Source organism: Tyto alba, unplaced genomic scaffold, assembly GCF_018691265.1.
Source record: "Tyto alba isolate M040663 unplaced genomic scaffold, T.alba_DEE_v4.0 Super-Scaffold_42, whole genome shotgun sequence".
Classification (NCBI taxonomy): Eukaryota; Metazoa; Chordata; class Aves; order Strigiformes; family Tytonidae; genus Tyto; species Tyto alba.
In genome coordinates this window covers 22,350,390-22,373,348 of record NW_024881318.1, presented here as the reverse complement: position 1 = coordinate 22,373,348, position 22,959 = coordinate 22,350,390, and the positions used below count along the sequence as shown (strand labels likewise).

Genomic DNA, 22,959 nt, shown 5'->3' with positions numbered 1-22,959 from the left:
TTGGGGGATCAGTTTTGAGGGTTTTGTTTGTTTTTAATTTTTTAAAGCCACTGGAAACTCAGCTAGTGACAGCAAAAATCACATTGCTGTGCCAGTAATTACTGTTCATAGCATCCTGAAGGAAGCTACTTTCCAGCTTAACACAAAGAGGGGCACAGGACAACTAGGAAAAGAGAGAGGAATTTGAGAAGCACGGGTGATTCTAGAGGATTAAGAGAATGCTGGAGGACTGATCACCTAATCTGCTCATACCAGATAATATAAAAGGGAAAACAGGAGGAAGAGGAGACGGGGCAGGAGTACTAATCTGTAGCAGTTGCAATCAAGGGAAGAACTATTCATGTGTCTCCTCTTGGAGATTGCTGATAATTTGGCAAAAAAATTTGGTGATTTTTTTCTTTAATACAGTAAGAAAAATATTCAGCTATCCATTTCCCTGTAATTACTATGAAGAAATTAATGTTAGCAAAATATCCAGAAAAATAAAGACCAGTTAACAGGCCTCTTATTCTTCCATCTCTCTAAACCCAAAACCTCGGAGTCCTCCAGTAACATGTAGAGTACTGCAGACTCTGGGCAAATTGAGCAAGATTTTGCACTAAGGCAAAAGTGACAGGCATGAAAGGTGAAAGCTGAACCATGAGTTCCAGACTTGTGAATGTAAACTGGTCCACTGAAGAAGTTTTTAGAATAAGATTAAATATATCTTTCAGTATTAATTTCCCCTGAATTTCAATAGTATTAGCTTCTCTTAACATTACTTATAATGGAAATCTGCTCTTCTAAGAAAGGTTCTCAAGACCATTTTTAAGGATTCTGAAAATGAAGTAAAATACAAAAATTTCTGGTTCAGGTTTTAGAAAATGATGGGGAAAAAAGTTCTCCGAAGGGATCAGTCAATTGCACGTGTTGCAGCTGTGCCACTGCTTGGCTCCTTTGCTCTGGCCCGCTCTGGTGAGAAGAGAAGCATCATCTGACTGGACGTGAGAAAGCGTCTCTGCCTAGGTTCCCTTGGAAGAAAAAGGATGGGATACAGAACTGGACTGAGGGATTTGAGTCCAGTCATCAAAGCCCAGAGTGAATGTTTCATGAAACTATAGTTAGCTTAATTGATGGATTATCTTTGACTTCTCTCACAGTGCAACTGAACTGGAGGGGGGGGAATTGCCAAACCCAACTGTTAAAATAGTTTTGTCTGTGTTCTTCTGGCTTTCATTTGGTTATATACGTCATGGTAAATAGACAGGAGACAGGGTTTTTCTGGTGGTATTTCTGACCCTGTGATTCTTTCACTGGGTTCCTACATCCTTTCTTCTCTCCCTCATCCTTTTTATCATACTCTAATCTCATTTTTTTTTACTGAGTATTCTTTATTTGCAGAAGGAGAATTCTGTGCTCAGTGGAGGTCAGTATCAACACCAAAGCAGTACCACTTCTTCAAGGAGATCCATTTAGTTGCTCGGCTGTTTTCTTCTGCCTGTCTCCTTTGTATGAGAGCAGTGCTGTTGCTTTGGCTGATTTTGTGGAGATGCAGTGCGTCAAGGCATCTCCAGTGGGCAGATGTTTCTGAGGCCCAGCGAGCAGGCTTGTCAGGCTCCAAACAGAAAATCTTTTTCAGAATGTTTTACAGATTCTTCAGATTTCTGAAGAACTGCAAATGTAATGCTTTATCTTCAGCATGATTAAAAAGCACCTGTTCATAATTTACATTTTCTTGATCCAGACGTATCACTGTGAAGAGTACGATGTAAAAGTGGTCTGTAAAAGGTGCTAAGCATTACTGAGAGTATTAAGTAGTCTTAGTTTCATAGCCAATACCTGGCATCATGGTTACTTCCATTAAATAGGATAAAATATAAAGCTATATGTGGGGGGTGTTTATCAAAATAAAAAGTGAAAGGCAAAGCAGTGTATCTGTTTGCTGTCCAGGGGACTTGCAAAGCCTTGGAGACAGAATTATTTTGGCTGTCCTCTCTGCCATGCTGTGGTGGTCTTCACATAGCCAGGATTTGTTTAGGGGATGATTTTTTGGCTTTTCTGTAGACATCAAAAGGAAGATGGTGCACAAGTGCACACATGACCAAGCCAAAGAGGTAACGCAAATACAAATATTTAAGAAATAGCCCCTAGCCCAGAATCTCCTGTGAAAGATGGGGTTTGAGATTTAATTTTTCTGGAGAAAAGGACTTAACCAGGTTTAGAGGCAATTAATAAGATGTTTTAATTTTTTTAAATCCTTAATAAGCTGAGGGGTGGAAAAGGTTTATTTTTATGGATTTAGATTTTTAAAAAAATCCCCTTTTTAAGATGGTCTTGATCTTCACAGCATCAATCTTTTTTCTTTTAAAAATACATTTACCTCTAATTTATTAATCCCTCTTGGGCTATTTTTAATCTTCCTTCCTAGGACAGAAGTCTTCATTGAGTTGTCCCCTTGTTTTGAGCTTGCTTCTAAGAAAGGGAGGGAGAGAGGGGTAGGCATGATTTGCATTACTGTCAGTTCTGGATTAGTGAGAAGAAAATGTGTGAACAAGACTTGGTTAGTAAGGCAAAATTGGAAATGTTTGTATGTGAATGTAATGTTTACCAAGTGTCTTGGACCAACAAACCTACAATCATAATCAGGTCAAGAGAGCAAACTACTTTTAAACATGGAGTTTCATCAGTTGTCTGGGCTGGAACAGAGATTGCCGTTGGCTGCAGGAGAGGAGTGCATTTGGTCAGCCTGTCGGGCTCCATGTAGTCATCTGCCCCCGCCCTAGTGGTGTAGGTGGTAGGCAGTTCAGAGCTCAGTCAGGTGTATGTGTAATTCATCTTACTCCTTTCAGGAGCCATTCACATGCAGTTATTGTGACTGGAGGCATCTCACCTCATGTAGCCCTTGATTTGCCTTGCCTAAATCCCTTTGATCCCTTACTCGATCTGCATTACGATCAATATTGCTTAATTTATATTTTTTATATATAAGTGTACATATATTAATACAGTATTCATAAATATAATTATTCAGATATGCATGCACATTAGGATCAGCAGAAATATAATTTTAATTTACTTTAACCTATTGATTAAATAAATAACAATTGATTTTCACATCCATGGTGTGTTGAGTAATAGTTCTGTAAACACAGTCTCATTGATTAAAGCAGTGGTTTTGCGACATCTCGAAGTTTTTCTGGTGTTTGAAAATTTCAGTGTGCCCCACTTGCAAGAGAGCTCGAGATGATGTTTAAAATGCATAATGTGAATTAAATTCATTTCCATATGATGTAAAGCTAAGAAGATAAAAAGCACTCAGAAGTCTCATGCAGTAACCAGTTTTCAATCCCACCAAAGAAAAGTTATCAAGATAGATATCTTAGAATATCAAATGAGAAATAATGCGTAAAAGCAGCCAAAGGTGAAAAGTATGCCTACACAGTATTTTCCGGGCAGCTGCAGGAAGACCATGAGTATACTCTGAGCAAAGCAGGAGTCACACAGTCATTTTAATGCGTCACTGAACTTGGGATGCCCTGGCACTCAGCAGATGGTCTCCTCTTGGTCTGAAATCATCATTTCATCTACCTGGTTGAAGCCCAGGCAAAGGAAACTCGGGTCTGCCTTCAAAATAGATTTTGGAGATACCTATGTAACGATCATTATGATGTACCAGCACAAAATATGTATTATAATTTGGGAATATATTTCTGTGCGTATTCTTATGGAGCAGAATTAAGGTCACATTAATTTAGGCACGTCCTGGCTCAACTGGAAGATGGAGCCACTGTATTAATGTTGTTAGCTTTATATGTACTATGTAGAGACTTTTTCTACTACTGGTCACAGAGCCTGTAATTAATAGAGAACAGAAGATAACACTGTATTCAAAGAAACAAATATTTTATGCAAAGTACAGAACTGGCAGATAAATGGCAATGCTGCCTCAGCACTCACACTGCAGTCACTTGCAAAGTGAAACTCATCTGTGGTCTGAATGCAGGTCTTGGTACTGTGCTTGCTACTGCTGTCCTGCCTAGCTTCAAGTTGAAGATGCATTTTACAGAGAGATTGCAGTGTGACTGCAGTATGAAAATGTTAATTTTATTTATTTTATTATTCACTTCTAAATGTGTTCTGGATTTAAAAAAGTAGCTGTGCAGGAAGCTTGATCCCTCATTTTGGAATGTTAAAAGAACACTGATAAGTTGTTTTTATTAGTATTTTCCTTGCTATTTTTTGGAAGTTGTCATTATGGTTAAAAAAGAACAGTAATTCCTATTTGTAAAGGGTTTTAACGTTACTGGGCTTGTGCTGGGTTTAGCAGCCTTTACAGTATTTGCACAGAGGTGACCAAAATCTGGAGATGAACTTTTAGGGAAGAAAATGAGTGTTGTGTTACATTTATTGATCTAGCTTGCTGTCATACAGCATCACAGCAAACCTAGGTGCCTTGTGATGTGATGGGCAGCCTGCAAATAGCTAATTGACTCTGATCTCTTATTAATTAGTGCAAGTGAATCTTACAATGAAGCTTTGAAGAGATCATCTGAAGTAGATGAAAGTTGAGGCTTTACTCAGTGTCAGGGCCTTGATGTTAATTGTTGAGTCCAGTGACCCAGCAAAAGAAGGCCTCCCTGATAAGGTGGTCTTAATATAGGAACTTCTGTTGTTGTAGTAGTTTACAACTTGTGTGAATTGTATCACCACCTCTGTTTCACTGTTCCTGTACTTTAGCACATAATGTAAAATAATTAGACTAAAACTTGAGGAATAGCACCCCTGCCTTATGCATAAGACACAGCTTAAATACAGAAATTAGCTTTTGTAATATCAAGAAAAATTAAAATCTTAGAAAAATGTATTTATATTAAAATAACATTTTTGGAACACAGAAATTAATCTTCTGTTACTGAAAAATTCCCCCTGAATTTCCCACCCCATCCTCCCACCCCCTCGAAATTTGAAATTAATCTCTAACAATGTCAGACACTGGCATGATCATATTTCCATTTTATCAGCCTAACCTTCTAGGTGTAAGAAGCAAAACTTTGTAAGTTAAGGTCTCAGTTAATTGTTATTTTTTAATACTTGTTTATTCTATAAAAATGTACACGCCAAGTTTTATTTATAAATGAGTAACATAATATTAAAGAATTGCTATAAACTGTTTAAGTGTCACATTTCAACGATCAGAAGGACTAAAATGAAAACTGTAACACACTCAATCCCAAATAGACATTGTGATGGAAAACATTGATAGGCTTTGATGAATTTAAAGGGTTTAGATATTTCCCAGAAATACAAACTAATAAGAATGAGAAAGACTGAGTGTTATAGTATGGATGGGAAAGACTGTAGATCATCTTTACTGAAAACTTCTGATGATACGTGGTGTTCGCTCTCTGTGACTGAGTAATTTGAAACGGAAATCTTTTGTGATTCTAGTTTTGTCTTCCTTATAGGGGCTGAATTGGTGCATGCTAGAGAGCAAAAGATTAGGCTTGCAGCTCTGAAGTTAAACACTTTTCGATAGTGTCTGTCTGATGAGGCTTGTTGCATTCTTTCACTAAAATAGGCTGACTTTGTTAAATTAGATGGCCACATGAGATACTCCTGGAGTTTCAGGGTTTTTTAAGGATTTTATATTCATTGCAGATGTCAAAGGAGAAAGTTATACCAGAAGAGTTAGAGAGTAAGAACAATTTAAATGGACTGATTTTTGAAAGCATTTGTTTATAAACCTTCTTAGATTAATATTACATAATTTATGAAATTGCACTGCTGTGTAGAAATGACCTTTGAACCTATGTTTTCAACACTCACTGACAGAATGTGGGTTAAAGGACCCAATTTCTAGCTGTGGAATTGGTCCAATCTATATTGGTATAATAAAAGATGAGTTGTGTATTTTGTTAGCCTGAGAATTGGAAATGCTCCATAAAATCAGTGCTTGCTTCAAGATAACTTTTAATACACAGAAGTTGTTTATTCATCTTACACAGAAGATGTGGGTTTTATTTTCAAAATAACTATATAAAATAATCTTTATTGTAATATGTAAAAGATATATTTTTATGTTGATTACTACTAGGAGGCAGTGCTCATTGAGGTGGCTAGCAATAGCAAAACACTTGCATAGAATAATTGCAGATAAGTGTTGGTAAATGGAATGATTTTTTGCATACTTTATAATTTCTATCAATTATTACAGGTAAAGGGCATCACTGTACATTTTTAGATGCTAAAAAATGCTAGAGAAATTTGCCTTCCAAGCATGCAAAATTTACTAAGGAAAACTGACTTCATGTAAGTTAACTAAGCTAGTTTGTGTAAAGTAGATTATAACCAATGACTTGAACTGTATGCAGAAGGACAGAAACGCACCCAACAAAAGCACATTTTTGTGAAATGCGTGCTTTATGTGAGTCAGCCGTGGTTGTCAGTGTTTCCTTTTGTTCCATGCTGTGAGGTGCACCCTACACAGAGGCTCTGGCTTCATCAGGTTTGGAAGCTCAGTGTGAAGGTCATGATTATTTCCCAGTTGTTCCTGGCTGGTGACTCAGGCATCATTTGTCCCCACCTTGTTCCTGAGACCTGTTTTCCAGGCTGAGGAAACAGTAGGATAGGACAAGTCTCCCGAAGTAGGATAATCAGGACATCTGATGTGGTATAATAGAGTATTCACATTAAGTAGAGTAACTATGTAGGTTATGAACACAGGGATGGGGTCATTTCTTTGCCTCTCTGCATTGTGTGGATGGAAAACTAAGTTTTTAAACAGACCCTCTCCTCAGAGATACATTTTTTTAATATGCCATTCCTTACCTGCCTTCTCACTGCAGTAACAAATTAGCACCTGTTTCCTCAGCTTTGGACTCCAATTTTGCCTGGTATTATTTAACATTATGTTGAACTATTTCCTCTATACCAGCTGAAGGTGGTTTGATAGGTTGCAGTTTCTCTCTGTGTAGATGCAGACTAGACCTGGGAACATTTTGAATTTCCTTAGCTATGTCCAAACTAAAAGTTTTACAGAAAAATATCCTGATTAACTTGATGCCAAAACCAGTGAGCTAATTCCTGGACCCTGTTTGGTAGTTGATGTTCCAGGGATTATTCCCAAAAGGCAGTTTCTGTGAGGCCACTCTGTTTTGCAGACTATGAGAGTTTACCACGCTAGACACATGTCATTTTGTACCAGTTGGCCTTAGATCCCTGGAATATACTCATGGACATGTTTAATTTACTGCTACAGATCTATCTGAAAAGTTTGTTGTAAGGGAACCATTTTGGCTAAAGAATTACTATGTGAAAATCTTCCATGCTTATTGACAGTGAACAGGTAGTCACTAGCAACTTCATCTGGTTATGTGACAGACAGCTCCATGAGCACCAGTGAAACTGCTCATGTGTGCTAAATTATGTAGGCAGCAGTGCATATACGCTGCTGCTCTTCCAACCTGTGTGACTCTTGCATGAATGCTGTTCATCTCTCAACTCTCTGATTCTGTCTGCTAATACCTTGTGTTTCTGTAGATGTTCATAAAATATATGTAGCTAATAATTTTATTTTCTTCCTCTTTTGGAAGTCACAGTATGTATTGCTGCATTTTCATTTGCTCATTTTAGTTCAAGTTTTCCCCATTTGGTTCTCCAATGGTTATCATAATTCATGCATCCCAATTTAGATGAGCATAGAAATATTGATTTCCAAGACCCCTTCATACACATACTTACTTTTTAATTAACCTATTAAAGATCTGTTTCAAATACAGTAGACTTTAGGTATAAAAATTGTTTTTAAAATTCTTGAAGGTAACTTCTTTTAAAATATTAAATTTGCGGCCATTCTAAACAGCTTCTAAACAAACCAGAGTGAATGTACATAGATGCTTTCTTGTTTCTTATTTATGCACTATAAGTAGCAGTGGGGCTTGAGGTCCTCTGTACTTTTGCATGAGAACTGGGGTTCTGTCCAACTACTGTCACTGCTTTGGCTGTAAAAGGTACTGCTGGCTTGGACTCCGAGCTCTAAATAGGACCACTGTGAGTAAATTGGTCTTTGTGCAAGTTTTATATAAGCAAGAGTTAAGTCTTTGGTGTAATATAGCACCAGTTAGAAGTAAACAGGCTATGATTTCAGTGCTAGACACAGCCTTAAGGCAGAAGAAATTACACTGTCATGCAGAGGATATGTAGTTGCTTCTATTTTGGTGTTTGACTCCTTCATTGTCACATAGTTGAAAGCTATCCAGGAGATGAAGAAGTATAAACTGACAAGAGAAGAAAATGACCAGCTTATGGAGGATATAGGAGTGAGGAATAGCATATATACTTAAGAGTTATTTGTTCTACTTGCAGCTTCCTTCTATGTATTGATTCATTCTTAGTAGAAGTATTGGCTCCCAAGAATAAAATGCTTCCAAAATCAGCAATTATCAAAGATTTAAAGGATTAAAGGCTGATGAAATGTGTTAGTATTCAGTCATGGAGTTTGTTGTCATCTGACTGACAGAAGTGTACTTTGCCCTGTTAAAAATGTGTGTATTTTAGTCATGGGTATGGCTTTTAATACACAACAGTACTTGTCTCAAGTTTTGAAGAAAATTCCTGGAAGTATCCAGCATTGGAAAACAGATTGTTTGTAACAGCATATAAAGATACATTGTGTGTTTCTCTGAAAGAGTCAGGGTTTTTAAGTCCTAGATTTGTAAGTTGGAGCTATGCAATTTATTAACAGGTTCTTTAAATATAGTTCTGCTACTGCTAATGAGTGAGTGAATGGCTAACAAACTTCTGGGAACATATCCATGACAAGGTCTAAAAAAGCAAGGAGATAGTAGCACAAGGCATATGTAATTGAAGCCTTCAGAAAGTATTAAAAAATCCTAGTAATAGCTGCCAATAAATCTCACTCGGGAAGTGAAACATCTCTGACCTACCCAAGAATGAAGTATAATTGTGTGCAACAGTATTCAAGATCACCTTGCATATCTTGTTGAGATGCTTTCAAACATCTTGGTGCTAGGACAATAACCACCTGCATTCTTGCATACAAATGGACCCCACGCTAGAGAGGATTCTGGGCCCCATTTGTGAGGAATGAGTAGCAGGGCTGAATATATACGGATTAAGTACATGTAGACTAAGAAGGAAACAACTGTCCATAAATTACTGAATAATAAGCTGCCTATAAATTATTGAAGAGTATTAGGAAGGAAGTGGATTGTTCTGATCTGTGTAGTGATTGAAATTAGTATTGATGACATTAAACAAAGGGAAGAAACTTGTGTATGGAATACTATTATTATTTTGTGGGATTCTTCTCTCAAATGATACTGAAGGCATTGGAGGAGAAACAGTATAAAGCTCAAGAATTACAACCTTTAAAACTAGATCAGGACAAGTACTAGAATCTTACTGTAAGAAGTTGTATTGGGAGGAAGGTGACACAAAAAACCAATGTGTTCTTCAAGAGCTATAGATGTTTGGACACATTTTTATTGACTTTTCTTCCGTGTTTCCAAAATATGGATAGAAATGAATCCTAGTAGTTCTGCGAGGAAACTGCAAACTGGAAGCCAAGAAGCTGGTTGAAGTAAGAGGAAGAAGAGGCGTAATGACAAACTTCCGGACTTTCCTAAAGAAAAGTGGTTCAGGATCTATGGTAACTGCTGGCTGAAGCTGGCATTCTGCTCAATGCCAGTTCCCAAGTCCCAGGTAGCTGTAGTAAAATCACACTGGAAAAACCTCTGCTGCTTTCATTAAGAAGAATATAGGGAGGTAAATACATAGAATACCATAGCTCATTCCACCACCCTAAAGTGCTTGCTTTTTATGTAACCAGAAAACCTTATTATCACCAATGAGAATATTTTCTTAAAACATAGACTTTTGGCTCTGAATTCTTCAGGCAGATAGAGAATTTTTTTTTTTTTTTTAAACAGAATATTTTGTTGAATTTAAGGAAACTGGACTGACAAATTCATTCTGTTTCAGGAACTGGTGTTAAAACCAGAACAAAAGGAAAATCTACAGAAAATCTTGCTTGAACAAAAATGGATGAATAGATAAATATACCTACCAGCATCTCTGCCAAACACTTTTCAGTTGTAATTGTAGTATATAAACTACATCTTCTATAATGAGGGAAATCATAGCATGTGCATTTTGAAGTCTTTCCAAATAATGACAGGAACAAGAACTTCGTGACAAGAGATGCGCTCAGTACCATAGAATATATGTCTAAATGTTTTTTCTCTGAATTAACAAGTTAATCCCTGTACTTTAGTTTTGGAATATATTTGTTGTTCATCTTAGTATATACTCAGATTTCCATCAACCAAAATGATAAGGAAAAAAGACAGTTGGAGCTATATTTTGTGCGGAGGCTTAAATTTTCTCCTTAGTTGCTGGGAACAGTTAGTTGCAGGGAATATCAAGAGATATCTCTGTTCTTCAGTCCTCCCTCATCTGTTGCTACCAGTGATTACTATCTAGAGATATAACTTGGGTCATCACTTTTTTAGCATAATTTCTCTCTAATGTATGAAAGCCAGATATCCCATATAATCAAAAGTTTAGTCATTGTGAATGAATCCCATTCTGATGTTTTCTCAAGGATTGTACTGTTTAAATGTTTCCAAGTCAGAGTTCCATATTCTTACTTTAAATCTCATACTAATTTGAAATGCAGTAAAGATTTCACTGCCTGCTGTTCTGTTTTGTTAATGGCAGACACATGCTGTATCATTCTGATGGTTTCACAAAGGTTGCTAAATTCTTTCACTGCGGCTCAAAAGGTATTTTGCAGCAAACCGATGTCACTCCATATTGGTTTAAGCCATAAAAATAATGGGTTATATCTTCCAATCATGCTAGTGCTTCACACCTCTGCTCTCTGGAAAGAGGACGAACAGAGGGTAGCTTCCTTACCCTATCAGATTTGGGCCATCCTTTTTTGTTTCACCTTTGCATCTCATGCTGTATGATGAAGTGGGAGAATATTTTGTTCTACAGTTGGACTGCAACTTAGTAAAGAATTAAATATTGTACTGGATAACAGTTTCTTTTCCGGTGTCTGAGAATGCTAGTTTCCTAGTATGTATTTAGAAATTACTCATTTCTATGTAGTTATTATTTCTATTTAACTAATTTTTCTAATGAGATTGTATATTTCTGTCATAGAAAATTAACTCAATTATTTATTCACTCATCTGAAAAAAAAACTTATGTACAATGACATGTATATAAATGTTTTTTAAAAAAATCATAGTTCTAAGGCCATCACCACTTGCAATGAAACAAATTACATCAATCTAGCTATTAGCCTCGTCAAGCACTGTCCTTCATAATCATTTAACATATTATAATTTTCAAGATGCTGGTGGTGTATCCAGGCTAATGCTTTTTCTTTACTTTCCATCATTATTCTGTCATTTAAATGAAGTCAGCATTTTGTATGTAACTTTGTGCTAAAAAAATCCAGACTTTGAGCTTTAGCTTGAAGGAAAGATTTATAAATACTTCTGTATCAAAGTATGTGTTTCTTACTAAAGATTATCAAAGTGTCACTGAGCCACATTCAGTTCTGATTAAAAAAGGAAAGCAAAGAGAAGATAGTAGAGAGCTTTTGTAATGGCTAAATAAATAGGCATATAGTATTATGGTATATTTAGGTTACACCAAGCTTTATGAAGTGGATTGGGTAGTTTGATGTCTTTCCAAACAAGAAAAGTATATCTGCAAGTTATGCGGATATCTGCTTTAATACCCATGTTTCCTCACAAATGGAGATACCCTCTTTTAGATGTGCCTAAGTTTATCCCAGTAGCTGTCTTGTTTTATGGCTGAGAAACCAAGGCATCAACACAGTTAGTTGGTGACCCTTTTTCCAACATATTTACTGTTTCAGGCTACCATTTTAACAGGAAAAGCAGTTCTAGCGTTACTACAAAAAAGATATTAATTCTATATAGTAGTATGAAGTAACATTTGGGAAATTCCTCAGTTTATACAGAATCTGCTGCAAAAATCTCAAGCCTTGCCTGCACACACACACACACACACACACACCCATTTTACAGGCAACTTAAAAGTATTTTGCACTTGGCATAATTAAGAGGGTGGAGTCCTTTTAAAATCACAATGAATGCATTCAGCTGTTGTTTTGGGAATTTAGTGATCAGTCTGTTTCAGCATCCTGAAACAGAACAACTTATATAATGGCTGAAACTATTTCTTTTGCGGCACTAAGGTGAGGTCTTAGTTCTCAATTTCAGTTATTAAGATGTATTTGTATACGTTATAAAAACTTTAATGTGTATTTTAAAAATAAGCTGTAAAGTGCGTATTAAAAATGCTCAGTGTAAAATGGGAAGTCCTGCACACTTTAGCAAAATTGTCAGTAGAAAAAGAAACAAAAAACCCCTTTGATTAAGAATATGCTGATTTAAATAAATTCCAGGACAAATTGAACTAGAACAGTCTATGTTTCAGGACTCAATGTTTCTGAGAATGGAGCATTTCAGTTTAAAAGTCTGTACAGCTATTCTTCCAGAGTAGCTCTTATATGAAATGCTGGAGTTTATAGGTTTTAAGGTCCTAAGCTGGGGAGTATATTTACTCCTGAATCTGTGTTTTGTAGTGATTACACTTGAGAATATTTGACCATATGACACACAATATCTTGAGAAACTCTATGAGGTGTCTGCAAAACACAGTCAAATAACTATTTCTGACCCATACTGCTTGGAAAGATAACTTTGTGTCTCAAGATGCATCTTCACAGCATATGTGTTGGTTTGGGGTGCTGTTATAATGCAAGATCCTGAATAGTACTGAAATATCTGTCATAGTTGTTTATTTCACTGTTTTTCATCGCTAGTCTAGAGAATTTCAGGTTTTTCCTGTTGTGTTGTCCTAGTGTGGTTTGTTTCTTTTTATATATGCAGAACCAAATGTGTTGGCCGGGGCACTACACATTACAGCTCTGCCCTGCTCCACACATGGCACAATGGGAGCAAGGTGTTTCTGAATATGCAGATAAACAGTAGTTTTTAAAGAAGTATAACCATGGTGACATTTAGATTTTTAGCTCTTCCACAGAAATACCCAGCAGCAGTATTCTGGGATCATGTCTAGAGTTTCCAGAGGGGACTACCACTCTTCTCCATCATTTTCAGTCATCCTTATAGGAAAAACTACTGGAAGAACATGCAGGCCCACTGCCCCCACTTTTTTTTTGTTTTCTTTTTGTGAAGGGTAGGCTAGATGTCCACTAGCATCCTCACTGCCAGGAGTTGTGTCTGTTGTAAGATAACTGCAAATTGATAAGAAGGGACAAAATTGGAGAAAACTGGAGATAACAGATCTTAGATCTTACACCTTTGTTTGGTCTAGGAGTAGGATTTTGGCTGCAGGATGCTTACATGAGAAGGCTTGTGTAGTGTCAGGGTGGGCAGATGAAGACAGTACAATGCTGTAGTTACCCTGGTAAAAGAAAATGGATTGACATGAGGGTTGTGCAGTCTGTGCACAAGGCTGCTGTTGCCATGGGGCACAACCACTTCTGAATATGCATCCCTCCGAACTGTGATTAGTTGGAGCTTTTATTTGAAACTGGACTTTAAAAATTGTTTGGCTGGTTTATGCCGATGATCCTGATGTAAGTATCTCAGAGACAATTAAGCTTCTGCACATGTCATGGAAATGGGCAGCTCGGTGGAGGACTCAATCCCACAGGTGCCCTTGACAGGGAGAGGGCTGCAGGATGGGATGGCAGTGGTCAGAGCTGTATGGAAAGCCTTGCTCCGTGCATGTGGGAGACTCACCTTGTAAGTGTAGCTAGAACAGCTTAGGTTGGCTTTTGTTTGTTTGTTTGTTTTTTCTTAAGGAACTTGCACAAAAACATCCTATTGCCATATTTGTTTAAAGATGGTTTGAAACTTCTCTTTCCCCCTCCAGTCATCCCCTGAAAAGTACCTTGTTCCAGCTTGTTTTCCTGCCTTTATTCTCCCATCAATCGCATTTGGCCTAGGCTTTTATTTTAAGACATAAAAAATGGGGTAATCTCTTTCAAAGCCTGTAGTGTTGCTCTTATTGACCTTGGCAAAAAGAAGACACTTTGAAACTTAGTAAGAGGATTTTTTTCATTAACCTTTTATTACTCACTACATGTGTTTCCAGACACAGCCGGTGAGGTACCAGGTCCTACTGAGGTAGGAAAGAAGACAAGGTGACAATCTCTGTAACAAGAGGAGGACAACGCATTCCCCAGATGCCCTGTTTGGGTGAGGGAAGGGCAGATTAGCTGCCTGGCTTCATCTATCCCTCTCATTTTTGGGTTTGCTTGCCTTTTTCAAAAGTCTTTTGATCCTGTTGATTTCTTCAGTTTTAAACTGTGGCATGCTACAAGAATTCATTCCAAATACTGCTTGTTTATTGCTGTACAAGCTTGCATCAGAAACACCTTGTGAAAATCCAAGTTTACTCCTGGCAAATGTAGGGAGGTTTCTTCACCAAAAACAAAAATGAAAACTTAAATACTGTAATTAAAATGAACTGGATAAAGGATGCAAAGAGTCTATAAAAACTTCTCAGTCTTGCAGTGTAAATAGTAACTGTGTAAGTACATTACTCCTTGAAATAAATAAGGACTAATAATAGTAAGGGAGTGATGTTTTTATTCTTTTAGTCTTTGTATAGGACTGTGTGTACAATCTTTCTTCCTTTACAGGTTGCTTTTAGATGATTGAAGGTCATCCAGTGAAAACTAGTTGATTTTAGATTTAACAAATTACATTATTGTGTAATTACTTTTACTGGCTGTACTTCTTGGACTGGGTTGGATAGTTGGTGTCTGTTGCTTCCAATTTGGAATTACCTCCATGCCTTTTTGCTACAATGTATGAGAGAATTTTTTGTGGCAAGCTGGAATGTACTATAACTGTCAGAGTGAGAATAAATGCAGAATTAAAGCATATTTGATACAAGAATTGGGTGTCAGAAGCTTCCTCTGAGCATACTTAAAAATGAAAAGCGGTATGTTCTAATAGTCTTTTGAGAATTTTTTTTATTACCAATTTATAAGTTCTAAAAGGATTTGGCGATTAGAATAATGTATATATGTTTTTTGTGTTGCATTTGCCTGAAGAATTTGACATTCAAACATGTGCATGAATTAGGTTAACTATTTCTGGACCTTCAGTTGGAGAAGAGGGAGGATGGGGTTATTTTCTTCACCTTGTCATGTCATTGGTCATTACAGGTGCTTCTTTCTATAGTTATGGTGCTGAAGCAGAACAATCTTACGATTTTGTTCACCCTTGCAGTTCCTTTTCTAGTTTGGCTAAATAGTGAGCAGAGTCTTGCTTTTTGATCTATGTTAAGCTTTTCCTCCTAGAACTTGACAGTTAGGCTATAAAAGTAACACAGGAGCTGGGAAAAATACTGCTGTTAACAGAATGCAGTTTATTCATATATATAAGTGAGAGGCAAGAGAACTCCATAGGTAATAGCTACTAATGTATTTTTTTGTGTTTTTCTGCTGACTTCTTATCTGTTTGCTTTTGTGTGGGTTTGTACCACAGGGTGTCTGAGAATCCTGCTAGTTCAGTAAAAGAACCTGAATTGTATTATTACTCTTGTTTTTAAAATCAAATTAAATTCTGAATTGATCAGCTGTTGCATCTTACACAAAAGCCATTATTAGCACAGGTCACTGTGTGTTTTCCCAAAGGTCCAAAGCAAGGAAAGGTTTATTGTGAGACATCAGCTGTTAAAGTTGAAAAATTAGGTGGGCCAGGAATGTAGAGGGTTTCTTCCATGTTAGCAATATTGTACATTTTAAAATACTTCAATTAACGCTTCAGTTAGACTTCCCTACATTAGTAGCCTGTGTAATAGAAAATATTCAAAATATGGACTTAATAGAATTATAAATGTAGATGTAGCATATAATTTGCAGCTTAGCTTTACCTGCAGGATTTGTTCAAAGCTTGTTTAAATTACATTTCAATGTTAAATTAGATTTTCTATGTCTAGACAAGTATTTGATCTGCTCTATTCATTTGGGGCTTTTTCTTCTCTATTAGTTTAAGAAAGCCCTCCCCACCACCACTCCATTCACGGGGGTGCATCATACAATCAGGTAAGAGGATTGACTCTGAAGTGTTTACAAAAAGAATAATAAACACACTAGGATGATGAAGTGAAGACATTATTTCATTTTGACAGTAAATAAAGAGTTTAAGAATGTATAATTTGTGCTAAGATAATCGACTGTCTGCACTGATTCATCTGTGGGTCTTTTTTTCCTCTATGATTTTAAACCTTTTAAAATCTGTGTACAGATAGGGATACAGCATGGGACTACAGTCAATGTTAGCATCTCAAGCAGCTTATCACTGATTAGTGGGCTTGGACACTTGCATTAGCTTTTACAGCGCCTGTGGAAGAAAACAAGTTGATTCAGCAACCTTGAAAAAGCTATAGATTGGTGATATTTTGAGATCAGGTATCTTTTTTCTTGACACTAAGTTTCCATGCAAAAACACATGCATTAGCTGATTGTATAGATGTCTCATTCACACTTTTTGTCAGTGGCTTGATAACTTTCTGTCTGAAGAAAAGTGCAATAGCTCAATATTTTCATGATTTCAGAAATCTGAAAGTGAAATATCAGGTGGTTTTGAAGATATTTGTCTGAAATGTGCAACACAGATATAACATCTTTCTTATCTTCCTGAAACAAAGGGAAGGGATGCTGTTTAGGATGATGTCCATTCACAGTTTTACATTTAGAGGTATTTCTCTGTTTTCCTTTAGTCAATATTTGTACTCTTCTTACACACATGCGCTGTCTGGCAAGAAATAGTAGTCTTGGACCCTGTGGACAGCTGAAATGCCCTGAGTACTGACTGTACCATGGTCCCAGGTGGGAGAGGGTGGATTGACAGGCTGGAAGTATTAAAAAAAAATCTGAAGAGTGAAGCTGCTGGGAAATGTAGGGCTTGACTGTATCTCTACTTTGCACCTAATCTAGACTGCATGAAAACTACTGAAGAAACATAAAACCTTACCAAACTAGTATTGGTGGATAAAACTTTTTCTTCAGGAAAAGCGTGAGGGAGAGAGAAAATTGAGACAAATGTTTGTTCGGCTCCATTGTATGCTTCTGGGAAACCTCTGTGGATCACGCCACATTGTGGCAATCTGGACGTAGAATTGAACATTTTCCTCCCCATAAGTATTTTCTAAGGTCCATAAAAGCATTTTTCTATTTAAGTTTAGAATCAGTTTCTGTGTCTGTGAGTTGATCATAGAGGTTTATGCTTGGCTTTTGCTATAAGTCATTTTAGAAAACTTGCTGTGTTAATGTTGGAAGAGGGCAAGAGTAGGAGTTCATATTGTAATTGACCTTAATAAAATTAAAACTAGTGAAAACAAAGTCTTTCTAATCTTACAGAGCATTTCCCAGTGTATTTTATATACTGTTTACATTTTGTTCCTTACTGAATTTTGACTTCAGTGAATTTTGAAATGTATTTTAAATGGTGGCTCTAGACTTGTTGGTATTCATAGTAGACACATCTAAACATAATTAATCCCCTTTTGGCAAATACCATATTCTGTAGTTGAGCTAAAGATACTCTTTGCTACAGAGCCTTAGGGATTACACCTGAATTTCATTAAGGAAGTCTAAGTAATATCCAGAGGAATCTGCGCATGTAGAATTGCTCTGGACTGGTTAGGACAAGATGGGATGCAGCCACCCCCCCACAACCCAGTTGTATTGTTTGCTTTTTGTAAGAATAAAATTGCACTGAGATGAACAGGATATTGTCTGCAAATAATTCAGAGAGTGAAGACAGATCTATTGTGCTGGAGTTGCATTTTCAAGGCACGATATGTTTTATAAGCTTTTTTTTTTTTTTAATAAAATTGACAGATTTTAAATGAATACAAAGAGTTGATGTACAATACAGGATGTTGGGAAATAGATTAATTATAAGAAAATCAGTTAAAGCTTAGTCTGCTTAGGTGAATGAAAATTCATGGGCTTTATTCATTGATCATATTGTGGTCCATTTGTCTCCCAGAGAAGAACTTCGATACTGTAGGCTCTTTCCCACAGATTATTAGTTTATTATCTGTTTTTCCAGAGGATAGGTCCCTTCCTGTTTCATCATGTGTTTTTGTACAGAAAAAATAATAGGGGAAAGATGTGAAAACACTGAAGACTTCTATTCTGTGTTTCATTTTTCTTTTTTTAATTTAGGGATGAAGAGTCATGATATTAGACAAAAAAAAAAAAAAAAAAAAGATAAAGGAAAAACTGATTTACCTGCTGCTGTGCATAACAGAGCCCACTTTAAGAACTAAGTTATGTATGACAGGTGTTAAGAGTATTGCCTATGCTTAATGTTCTGCCAAATTAGAAACATGAGAGGAAATTTTTGTCTTATCTGAAACTAAATGCTTGACACAGGTTTTTGGAGTATTTATTATTAATCTTAAGTGCTGCATTTTTGCTTTGTACTGTGTACAGTCTCTGTCCTGGGATTCTACATTTTAAATTTGGAGGGCTGTCGAAAACCGATAGATCAGTCAGATGGACTCTGTTGGAGATCAGTCCAAAGCTTGAAGTAGTTTGATGCTTCCTTTCTCACAATCCATTTCTGCACAGTGTAGAACAACTTTTGTCTTTGTCAGTTTACTCTCAAGACTCGAGTTCCGAAACTGCTTAAGCTCACTCACCAGGCATTAAAGTACCTGTATTTGAAACTTCTAAACAAGTTTCATTTCTGGGAACACTTACTGCTGGTGTTTGTCAATTTGTTATACCTCGGACTAGACACAACTCTGGGGTGATAGTTGTGCAAATTTATTCCTTCAGGCAAGACCTTTAAAAGTTTACAGAAAGATTCCAGGTCTGTTTAAGGTTCTAACTAGGTCAATTCAAGGCTTATATAGAGAAAACATTTTTTGAAAATCTTGTCTTTCTTTTGGCTTGGCCCAACAGTTGCAGACTGTCATGCAGTAATGAATATCCTGTCATTAAGCTGATTGTTTCTGTAACTAAATGGATTTCTTTTTTTCTCCCTCTGAATTAAAATGCCTTGCAAAAGTATATGTGGCAAGTAACAAAAGCTTATGTAATTAAGAGCTCTACTGTATAAAGTGAGGTAGTGATAGTCTCCTGAAGACTCAGGTAAGCCCCATTTATGTCTAGTTCTGTACATGATGTTTCACACTTACGAGGAGCTCTATAAAATCAATTGTCCTGAGCTGTTATCTTGATATTTTTATTACCAGTAAAACAAGTGCACATTAGAGGCTCATGCTTAAACAACTTCTGGCATTTTTGCAAATGTCTTATCGAACTGTAGAACTGGGATTTTACAAGATGAAGACTCATAAGGGTTTTGCAGGTTGATAACTGACTGTTACAAGGGAGTTTTGCTGTTGTTTTACCATGGAGATGATACCTGAATTTTTCAGGGGAAGTGCAGATTTGCTTTATTTTTGGTAATTCTTTCAATACTAATACTTCCTGATTTGAAAAGCTCTTACTTACTTCCAGCTACTTCTATTTACTTCCCTTTCTGCCAAAGAAAGGTGGGAAGGCAGTCTTTTGCTAGCTCCTTGAAAAGTTTTGGAGACTTGAGCAAGTTACAAGCCGTTGAAAATTGTCATAGTCTGTCTAGCTTTTGCTTTGTACAATGTGTTCCTGGATTCCTGCCAAAATCACTAAGCATTATTAGCACAACACTTGAACCATCTTAGTGTCTTGCGTCAGTATGACACACACAATTTAAACCCCAGACAGGACACAGATAAAATAGTGGTGGCTACAGCTGCAGCTGCTTTCCTCCCTCTGAATACCCTTTGGCCCAGACAAAGGTGTCCTGGGGCAGGTAGTCAGAAAAGTATGAGATCAGGTGTCATGTCTGCTGACTGATGTTAATAATCTGTGCTTTCATAATCACTCGTTACTGAGGAAGGAATTCTGACCTACCCAAGGCTAGTCTGCTGTGATTCCTTTCCTACATCATCCTTCTGCTGAAGATGCCTAAACATCTTTTGAAGCCTGGCCCTTGAACCAGGAATAAAGCCCCAAAAGGGGTGTTTCTCACCCTGTTTTGCACTGTGTGTTGCTCTCACTGGAATCAACTGCCTTTTGGTAATTGTGGATTTCAGTGTAGGAAAATTAAACTAAAATTGAGAGCTTCTGGCTTTCTAACTGGATGACAGAAAATTAAATCTCTGCTGGTTAGCCACGGAGTGTCAGGCAAATTGCATTGTTATGCCTTCTTCATTTGGTCTAGCCTGCACGTAGAGATGGAGAACTTATTCTCCAGAGGCTACCTACTTGCATGGAATCAAGGAGTCATCTTTACAGAAAATAGGATTTGATGTGTGCAATTATTTTGGTATCTTAATGGCAATTTAGAAGGCCAAATGCAGACTGCATAAGCAGCCTTAACTCACATTTTCCTCACTTCTGAGTGCTTGGTTTTAAAACCTTATTGAAATTTCAGGAGCAGAGGATGATAATTGGTGTGGAATTGTCAGGTTAACTTATGGAGGGACTTCACTGCTAATGGCTGCAGATGTGCTTTTGGAGAAACAGCTTTAAATTTGTTTCAAATGGTGAGACAGATACAAGATTCTAGCAGCTGGTTTGATGCGCAATCAATTGATACAGGCAGCAACAGAGTAATGTTCAAGCCAGCTTGGACCCAGAAGCAGCAGTGGGCTCTTGGAAAGGTTTTTTTAGGTTGGAGGAAGAGTGAGCCTGGCAGTGCCACTTCTGACTCTGATATGGGTGTGCTCATTCACAGAGCACATGCCAGTTGGCTAGTTTCGGTTTGCATTCTTGCATCCAAGAAGTCTGGGTGCTTGACATGCTGCTTTCAGAAGAGAAAGCCTCAGTGATCAGGTCTGAGAGTAAAGACTGCTATGGTTGTCTTCTGCACTTTAGCAAGGAGGCTTTATCATACAGAAAACAGCATTAGAAAAATTAGAAAAAGAATTTAAAAGCCTCTAAGAATTTAGGGTGGATTGAGGGAAGCAAAGGACTGAAGTTGGACTGTAAAATAGCTAGACATTAAATGTGTCTATTTCTCACAAAATGTAGATGAGTGGATGAAGAGAATGAATAAACAGCAGATGGAAATCATGCAGACTGGGGTAGGCCAGAAAAACAATCACTTTGTCATTGAGTATGACTACATGTATTTTTTCTAAAGACTCCCGACGTCATGCCTTTGAGCATCTTCTCTAACCAGGTCATGACAAGCCTTGTGATGATGTCCAGAACACTTTTGTTTTCTGCAGTGCCCCATTTGTTGTCATGTTGGGAACATTTTTCTAATAAATGGTTTTACATTTTTTGGCCTTACCATCCTCTGAGACTAAATAATTGATTTCCAGCAGACCTGCTTTTTGTGTGCTCAAACTTAGATTAGCATTTGCCAAAATAACAATGATGTGCCAATGTCTCTTGAATTTGTTTATGAAGAAAAAAAAACAGTGATCGTGTTGCTTTTTTAAATGTATGTGGTGATATATTCAGTGATATATTTAAAACACAGTTAACCATTGCAATTCCATGTTAAGAGTTTCAAACTTATAATTAAGTGAAATAAACTCATTTTTATGTAATGTTGATAATGCTATCAGGTAAGAATAAGACAGGGTATTAGACAAATGAGGGTTATTTAGTGGTATGTTCTGTTACTTTGGCTGGCATTTGCTGCCTGGCAGAATTTCTTCTGCTTTTGAAAAGGGAGAGACATCTTGCTTACCTGTTCTCTAGTTCTTCATTTGATAAAGTGTGAAATCACATTTTATTTTGTTTTGTTTTCCCCTGGGAGTCTGGAGTTTCCTGTTTTCTGTCTTAAAATTATTGGATTCCTCTTTTGTGATGGATGCATCTGCACCGTTGCACATGTTTTCTATCATCGTAGAACAGATTTAATGTACAGTGTTGAGTTTTGGATTAGCAACATAACTACTATATTGAAATCAGTAATTTGCTCTTATGAAGGTGAGGAAAAAGGAAAATTTCAAGTCAAGACCTGAGTTTTATGTAAGTGTTTCTGGAATTCTAACCACATAATTTCTTAGGTTGAAACAGCAAGTTTCTTAATGTCTGTTGTTTCAAAAAATACACAAAAAGCTGGGGAACTCTCTTGTTAATTTGGATGGAAAATTTCCATGTATGAGGGAAAGATAACAGTGAAAACCTTCAGAATAGAACAGAGGACTGTTCAGACTTCACATTTTCTGTACCAATGCTTGATGAAAAACTGTTTACATAGACCAGGCCTTCTATAGATGAAAAGTATAGGAGAGTTTGGAGGACTTGGAATACAGAATACCTGGATTTACCCACCAAGTTGTTTCCAGGTGACTGAAGCATTGTGGTGGGTGATGTAACAGGAGGAAGTATGCCAAGAAAGATGTCACTTAAAGCTTGTCTACATGGAGAAATAACCCAAAACATCTATGAAGGAATAGCTCTTCTACAGTAGCTCTCTGGGAGGATGTGAAGAGTGCCTTTTTTAGTCCACTTTGAAAGTAGATTAAGCTAACTCACATAAAAGCTTTTAGTAAGAGCGTCTCTGGGGGAGTTTGGAAAAATAGCTACAGTACTTCCACATTTTCACAATCCCTTCCCTACATACACAAGACGGTAGAGCAGTTTTGACTATTTCTAGGATAATTTTCCTTTTGAGTTTTTGACAGCATACAGCTTCCAAAACCCTTTTGACTGTATTTATGAAGTAATAAAGAGACAAATGAAGGCTCTCAAAAATGGTACGAATGTAACTTAATTCTGGACATGACCAGTTAAATATGTTATACAAACATTGATTCTAAATTTCTACCTTATACTTGATGGCAGAATACAGGGAAAATAATTCAATCTGTATAACTTTCGAGATCTTAAAACTCCTGTATTTTTGA

At 36.9% G+C, this 22,959-nt stretch overlaps 1 protein-coding gene across 2 annotated transcripts in view; it reads left to right on the top strand.

Annotated features, from left to right (window-relative positions):
- Positions 1 to 22,959, top strand: part of ARL15 (ADP ribosylation factor like GTPase 15) — a 223,571-nt gene that overhangs the window by 122,235 nt on the left and 78,377 nt on the right. The window contains exon 6 of one of the 2 annotated variants that reach the window (XR_006166679.1): positions 14,170 to 14,273. The exons of the other annotated variant lie outside the window; for it this stretch is intronic. The gene's annotated coding sequence lies outside the window, so the exon portion shown is untranslated. The remainder of the gene's footprint in view (positions 1 to 14,169; positions 14,274 to 22,959) is intronic. 2 annotated transcript variants of the gene reach the window in all.